Here is an 8,607-nt window from a genome sequence, read left to right as displayed (position 1 = left end):
GAGAGAGAGAGAGAGAGAGAGAGAGAGAGAGAGAGAGAGAGAGAGAGAGAGAGAATGTTTAGATAATATACTCACCTTTCCAAGGGACTTAAGTCATCAGCTTTGACCCATTCCTAAAGAACAAGCTGTCCTGGGGATTGTCAAAACTAAAATATATCAGTTAATAATAAATTCCGATGACTGAGCTGGATGAGGCTACTTACTTATTGCCAGGTAAAATATAAATTACTGAGTCACCACATTTCTCTCAATTAAATCAGATCATCAGAAGTTGAAACAGAACTCTTTCTTCCATTAGAAAAATATTTTATGTTGCTGGCAATATTTGGAAACACTCCTCCATATAACAATCTTATTACTTAATAAAGCATAAATCAATAGAAGTTTTGTTAAGTCCAAGGACCTGTAAATCCAAACTGGTTTTTTTTTTTCATTATGTTTTGCATTTTTAGGTAGTTTTTGCATTTGTAATTTTCTGCTTTTTCACATTTTGCCTCTTTACTCCAGGGAAGAAAGGGTGGAAAGATGTAACATTGAGCTGTCAGTGGGGAGTACTGGGCTCCCCACTATTGGTGCAGAATGTAGCCCTCAGCACCTGGCCTGACCAGGTCTCAGGGGCAGTAAGCATGGTGGGACGTCAATGGGACCATATTGTACATGGTGACCTGCCCTGTACTTGCTGTGTGACCTTAGGGAAATCATTTCACCTTTCTGAGCCTGTTTGCTTTTGCATTTAAGTCTTGTAAGTCAAGTCGAGAAAACAACAAGAAAGGCAGGACGGTATGTATAAACACACAGGTCAAGGTGACAAACAAGTCAAATTCATGAACTTCAATTAAGGCAGGAAGGAACAGGTAGAAAAAAATAATTCAGATGGGGAAAAGTTTATAGCTCATAAGACAATATGCCAGAACCCAGGAAACTTAAGCAAAAAAGTGGGGGAATGTAGGCTGAGCATCTCAGCACAAAATGGAATCAAGCCAAAGAATACTGGAACCAAGTCAGGGCCTGGTTATTGGGCAGAAGACCCAGCAGCCTGAATGAAGTCGAGTGGGCTACTGTAATCCATGGGCTCTCAATTGGCTTGAAGGGACCTTGGTAAAATCTAGACTTTGTCATCTTAAATAAAGTTTTTTGTTTCTACAGAGGTGTGTGAATTTCTATGACTTTAATAAGAAGTTTTTTTTTGTTTTTTTTTCCCAATCAGTATATTATAATTTGGGGACTGCTTTGTCTCCCCTTTGGATTGTTCTTAATAGGCAGATGAAACACATAAGCTTCAAGTTACTCAGAGTCATAGGGTATAGGACAAGAAAATTAGGTTTGGTAAACATTTATATGTACTTTTTACATATACCACTATTTAAAAGAATGAATACAATCCCTTCAAATGCAAGAAATCCTTTTGTAAAGGGAATGGTACCCCACTAAGATCTAACTTGTAAATTTGTACATTTACATATCTGGCGAAGTATTACTTATCAGTGTGTTCTCACTCAGAACATTTAGTCCTATAGGCACCATCTAAAATATTAAACTGTGCAAAAGATCAGAGTTCTAAAATAGGGAAGTCCACACCACTGATCTTTACAATAAATGTCTTACTCAAAAATTACAAACACTCAAAAATTGGGTTTGTTCTTTGCTGAAGGCTTTCAAGCTTGTTCTCTGGAGTTATCCCAAGTCCAGCAGAGAGTGAAAAAAACACTCCAATATTTTCTAGTGATTGAGAAAGGAAACATTTTTGGACCAAAAATCAGAGAGCTTTTTTTGTTTGTTTGTTTTTTTCCTTTTAAGCAATGGAAAGCTCACAAGCATGCTGAGCACCTATTTTACAACTAGTAAAGTGAGGGAAGCAAGATTGTAATTCTAGGAGGAAGGCAGTTTAAATAAGAGCCGGTTTCAGCAATATCCATGCACGAGTGATGGAGCACTAGCCCAGATCTGTAATGCTCAATCCCTCCGCAGAAAATCATCATTCAAAAGGCACGGGAAAGCCACACAGCTGAGAACCAATCAAATAGACATGCCCAGTTCACCTAATGTTAGAACACTTTTTTCCCACAGCTTATGGACTCAAAACTAGGCATTGCTAGACGGAGTCTTATTCCAGTGGCCCTCCTGAGACATTTTCAGCTTTGAAATGCCTCTAGTTCAAAAGGCCAAATGGGCTAATTCATGAGACTCCTCTGTGCTGTCCAATATGGTAGCCAAATTTAAACTAATTCAAATGACATAAAATTAGAAACTCAGTTCTTCAGTAACATTAGCCATGTTTCATATGCTTAAAAGTCACATGTGGTTAGTGCCTACTCCACTGGACAAATTAGATATAGAACACTTCTATCATCATAGATGATTCTATTGGATAGTGTTGTGAGTCTGGTTTAATGGCCACATGACATCTGAGCACATTTTAGAGTTAGAGTCTCATCATTAGAAATGTGTGGGGCCGGCCGAGTGGCTCGATGGTTAAGAACAGGCTTGGGATGCCAGAGGGCCCCGGTTCGGATCCCACATATGAGGGCCAGGGACACTGCCCTCCACAGCTAAGATGCTGAACAACAGCTCAACCTGGAGCTGGGCTGCCGTGAGTCGCCGGCGACGGCGTAGGCTGCAGCCCCTGCTGCAGTGGGTTGCCATGGGCTACCGTGTGTAGCCAGCAGCCAGCGTGAGCGGCCAGCAGCCGCAGTGAGCGGCCGTCCAGAAGCCAGCGACTGATCTGCCTCGCCCGGGAAGAGCGCAATGATGGTGCCAAATTGGGCCAGTGAAGCAACATCCTCCACAACCAGACTGAAAAACAAAATGACAGCAACTTATCTGTCCCCCTTCCCCCAATTCTCCACTGCTGTTCCCATCCCCCCAGTTCCCCAGTAAAAATCTTTAAAAAAAAAAAAAGTGTGGATCTTTGGTGGGATCTTCATCATTAATACATGCAATTTTGAAGACTGAGTCCACTGGGCTTGAATTAGTACAACTGTAAGGTCAGTTAACTCTTCGAGTAACAAGCTATAAAAAATCAGAACCGGATAATCTATGCTCATAAAGTGGATGGAAAATGAATAAATAAGTTTTAGCGCAAAAACTGTAAGAAGTACCTTGCATGTAATTATTATTAAAAACCAACCTAAATTTTAAATAATTGAAGCTCTGTAGGATAAACGCATTGATGGCTATTGTCTTGAATTAGAGACTGTTAAAGGGTGTAAGCAATGCTGTTCCTTCTTTATTTGGTTACACTATGTGCTGGCACTCCATATAGAGGTCAATAATCCATATTGGACACGCCTCTTTTTGCCTTAGATGATGACAGGTCAGCTCAGATTTGTGGTCTTCCTTGCTTTCTCCATCATTGACTTTTATTTGGCAAAAAGAAAATTGTGAATAAAGAAGTGTTAAGGGCACAAATGGCATAACTTATGGTTAGTGGCATTTCTAATTAACAAAAACAGAAGTATGGGAATAAGTTTCCTTTTTTTTTTTACTTTTCTTATTAGTGATACCACCATCTATTTTCATTAGAGAATTATCTCATAAAGTCACAAGGAAGCTTACTGATCATTTATGTATACCCAATTTTTTTTCAGTAAACAGCCTAGAATCACAGAAAGTTTCCACGGGCAGACTTTTCACATTATTGGCCTCTGGTTAAGAGCTGCTTTGGCTATAGAGGTGGTAAATTTGACTTGGCTGACTAGAGATTTCAAGCCAAAACACAGCTCAGAGGATTAAAAATTAGAGGTGCAAGGTCATGCTTCTCATCTGGGGATATCTTAAGTCAGTGGGAACCTGGTGCTGCCAGTGTGTTAAAAAATACTGCAAGATTCAGGAGATTTTCAACAAAACTTTTCCTGAGAGTCAGTTTATTTAGCTGCAGTGAGGATTCACCAGGGAGGCATGTCAGTGAATGAGTCATGCTCAGTGTTTGCCTTTTAGATAAAGAGGAACCTGTTACTGAACAATACTTAAGACACTTTGTTTAGGTGCTTGTAATCTGTGGAGGGGAAGGTACGGAAACTTAAGTTTTTTTAAATAATTGAAGCATCGAGAGGCATTTACTGAGGTGATTTTCTTTTAGCAGATGATACATTTAAAGTGACTTCTATTGAGTTTATTTTTACCTCAATCCCAGTTTAGCATCTTGTTAAGATGTATACAACAAAATCAATGAATTACAATCATATATTTGTGTGTTTGTGTGTGATTCAATCCTTAAAGACAAGCCTTGTGGGCCAATCTCTATAGCTAACAAGACTGGAAGTCTTTACTAGCATATATCCTTGGAATAAGATCTTATATTTTATTTGAATTGATTAAAGAAATTCCTGAACTTGTACTTGTAGAAGACATAAAACATTACTTTGGAGTATATTGGTTAATGGAAGTACATAATAAAGCATCAACCTTCAATCATTTATGACTAGGAAAGAGAGTCTATTGCTGTATAACAAGTTTCCCCAAAATCTACTGGCTGAAAACAATACACACTTATTATTTTGTATTTCTATGAGTTAGGCATTAGGGAGAAGCTCAGTCGCTTGGTTCTGGTTCAAGGTCTTTCATGAGACTGTGACTGAGATATTGGCCAAGACTGCAATCATCCAAGGTGAGACCAGGTAAGAGAATCTGTTCCAAGCTCACTCCCTGTGGCTGTTGGCAGGCCTCCTCCATTTCTCACTAGCCATTGGCCTCAGTTGCTCTTCACACATGGGCCTATCCTTAAAGAAGTTTTAGTGTCCTCACAAAATGGTAGCTAGCTTCTCCTAGAGCAAGCGATCTACAAGAAAGAGTATAAGGCAGAAGTCACAAGGTCTTTAATGACCTATCATTCCTGTCAAGTCCTATTGGTCATGTAGACCAACCCTGGCAAAACTTGGAAGGGAAATACACAAAGATGTGAACCCCAGGATGCGAGGATCACTGGGGCCATGTTGAAGGCTGGCTATCACAGAAGGAGCAATCTAGAGAAGTGATTTTAATAGATGTGGGGCAGTCCAAAATATTTGGCTATAAGACTTAAGAAATTAAGAGTCAAGGGCCGGCCGAGTGGCTCAGTTGGTTAAGAGTTGGCTTGGGAGTGCGAGCTCCAAGCAGCAGGGCTGCCGGTTTGGATCCCACATGGGCCAGTGATGCTGCGTCCTCTACAGCTAAGATGGTGAACAACAGCTCGACCTGGAGCTGGGTTGCCGTGAGTCGCCAGCAATGGCGTAGGCTGCAGTGGGCTGCTGTAAACTACCGTGAGTGGCCGGCAGCCAACATGAGCGGCCAACAGCCAGCATGAGTTGCTGTGAGCCGCCGTGAGCAGCCGTCCAGTGGCCAGTGAGCGATTGCCTCACCCAGGAAGAGCGCAATGATAATACCGATATGGGCCAGTGAAGCAACGTCCTCCACAACTAGACTGAAGAACAAAAGGACAGCAACTTGTCTATTCCTGTTCCCCGATTCCCCAATGCTGTTCCCTCCCCCAATTCCCCAATAAAATCTTTAAAAACAAACAAAAAAAGAAATTGAGTCAATTTTTCAGTTGACCAAATGAGAAACTGAGGCAAAAGAAGTTAGAAGAGCCAATCTATCTTGGTTTTGTGGAACCACCAAGAGAACAGTGAGCTAAACCACTGAGTTGCTTTTTATAGGAGGCCAAGCTATGCACCAATCACCACTTTGCCCCAAGAATAGTGATTTCACTTTCTTGTTTACTACAGAAGCATCATCAAATTGAAACTTTTATAACCACAGCTCAAAACAATGAGTACCTTTGAAGCTTGCTAAGTTCAAGAGAGGAATCAGCATCTCCTAATAGGAGGAACTGAGAGTTCACTTGACAAGTCTCTCTAGGCCATTCTTGGAAAGCCCCAGGCTGGTGCTGGTCAGAACACTTTAAATTCAGAATCTTAAGCACCAAACCATGAAGGGGACAATTTTGAATTTTTCAGGAGCACAAATGTACCAGAAATAAGTAGGGTCAGGAAACTAATAGATCAGAAAACCCCCCAAGCCCCAAATGCCTAAAAATAAGAGGAAGACCTGTAGAATTGAAGAAAGGAGGTAGAAGTAATTGGAGACATTCAGATTATATTTGTTATTATGTAGTTTGGATATATTTTTTATCGTCCTCTAGCTGCTGTAATGAACAAAACAAAATTTGCTCTTATTTATTTTTTTTGCTGACTTCCAACTGAAGGGAAAGCCTAACCTGATATTCCTCAAAACTGCTCTGAGAGCAGGTGTCTCATCCAGACCCTGACAAGGTGTTATTCTAGAGGAGTACCTCAGTCATTTCTGAAAGCAGCACCCACGTGAAGAGAAAAGACTGGCCATACTTTTCAAGTCATCCTGATTAAAGCTTTCTGCAATGACTAGGTGGTGTTGTGGTATGACTTTTTAAATTGTTTTACCAAGCAACTGCCAATATTTAATTAGGCTTCAGCTAACAGACTTTAAGTTAATTTAAGACAAATGGCTCGGCTGTGGCTAACTGTTAGGATGTGTTCATCTGGGAGCATTCCAGCACCGCGAATGTCTGTCCTTTGTGGTTCCACTGTAGGTGGCTGAGATGACCCAGACAGGCCTGTCTGTCCCTGCGTGGAAACACCCAAATCACCTGCTTGGGGGAACGAATCTCCCCATCCTACTATCTGAATTCACCCCTTCAGAGTACAAGCTAAACTGGTATGGACTGAAAACCTGGAGTCTTATTATCAAATGAATCAATAATAACTTTTATTTGTGAAAAGCAGGCTTACATCCACTGTGTCAGAATGCCTTAGAAAACATATCACATGACAGCCGGAAAGGAAAGGCCCTCAGAGATGGTCTGCTCCAATGCCCACGGTTTGATATGAACAAATAAAGGACCAGAGAGGAGGAATGACTTGCCCAAAGCCACCCAGATTTTAGAACTGGGGCCAAAACCCAGGTCTTTTAATTTTGAGTCTTTGGCTTGTTTTCCCTTTATGCCCTCTCCCACTCAATAAATTATATTAAATTTATCAGTTAACTCTCCTTCAAGACAGGAGGTCAGGGAAGATTTAGGCTAGGAGGTAGGCATGAATATTTTTGACAAGCTGGCATGTCCAGCCTCCTAACCCCAGACAGCCCCTGTGGCCTGTCTCCAGCCACTCCTGCCACTTGAAGCTCAGTGCCTATGACAGCAGAACCCACAGACCAGCGACAGGGGTCAGGCTTGCCATTGTCCACGGGCAGAGAGAGGTCAGGGCCTGGCATGTGAGAAGGGACAGTGGAAGACCTTGTAGCATAACTCAATGAAGTAAAGGGTCACTCGCTCCATTGCCTGAAATTTGTGCTTCTAACTGCTTCAGTCTTCTCAAGGTTTCCCTCTCTGTTTCCTCAAGGACAAACTCTTTGTTTTATTTTCTGTCATTTTCGGTCACTAACAGGTCCTCCTTGCTCTCTTCCCCATTTCCCTCTGTCCATTCCCTTGGGCTCTTGCTGCTTGGTGGTCTCTCTTTAAGTTCCCACTCCCTTCTTTGCGATTCAAAGCCTTCTCAGCTTGTAGCTTAAAACCACCTGATTCTCTGATTTTCATAGGTTGGTGCAAGGATTAAGTGAGTTGAAACATGTAAACACTTGAGAAGAATGTCTGATGTATAATAAACACTCTCTAAAAGGGTAGCTATTTTGTTCCTTACTATTATTCTATTTTCTTACCTTTCTCTTGTTCTGCCAAAGGTTCTATTTTTATACCATGCTTATTTAACAAACTCTTACTATCTCCTGTTGCTCAATTCTTCATTCCACTTGGATTCTCCCTCTGTGTTTACCTTCTCTTGTAAACCTGACATAATTGGGGGTAAGCTGCTTTTCCAAGCAGTCTCTCATCTCCTTGATGGGAAAGTGAAAGCATATGACCATAAGATATGATTTCAATAATTCTCATTATACATCCCCCCATAAAGCTATATTTTATAATAGTTGTGTTTTAGGAACTATGTACTTTATCCAACACTGTTACTACTGTAAACATCAATTTTAGCCCTCTTGAAGTTTTAAGAGTTTATAAAATATTTCTAAAGTCCTCAAAAGTTTAAATATTAAAAATACCCCAAAAGTGTAAATCTTTGGGAAAAAAACAAGACATTCAGAACAAAATTTAATAAAAAAGGAATAATCAAAATTAATAATGACATTTTTAGTTAAAAATTTATATACATATATAATAATTATAGAGGGTCTCTTCAAATATTTGTCATAATGGAAAGATAGGCTGATTGTCAGTTATCCTAACTGATGAGGTAACAAACATTTTTGAAAAATCTCCATGAAAATTAAGTGTGTCTTTAATAAAGAGATAATTGGCATTAAAAGAAGAAATTTATGATTTGGGGTAAATGTGAGAAAAACAGAGCAAATAGCTAATGTACATGCCGAGTATATTTAGTTGAGTAATATATTATACTTCACAGTAATTTTTTATTTTTTATTTTTTTAATTAAATTATTTTTTATTATGAAATACACATTTTTTATAATTAGTTTCAGCTGTACAACACAGTGCAATAGTTATATGTTTTACCCCTCGAAGTGACAACCCCCTCTCCCAATCTGCAGCCCCATTTCCCCCCAATATCATACATATCTATTACAAATC

The sequence above is a fragment of the Hipposideros armiger genome, unplaced genomic scaffold (assembly GCF_001890085.2).
Source record: "Hipposideros armiger isolate ML-2016 unplaced genomic scaffold, ASM189008v1 scaffold_117, whole genome shotgun sequence".
NCBI classification, from domain to species: Eukaryota; Metazoa; Chordata; class Mammalia; order Chiroptera; family Hipposideridae; genus Hipposideros; species Hipposideros armiger.
The sequence above is the reverse complement of the archived record's forward strand: the minus strand, read 5'-3'. Positions refer to the sequence as shown.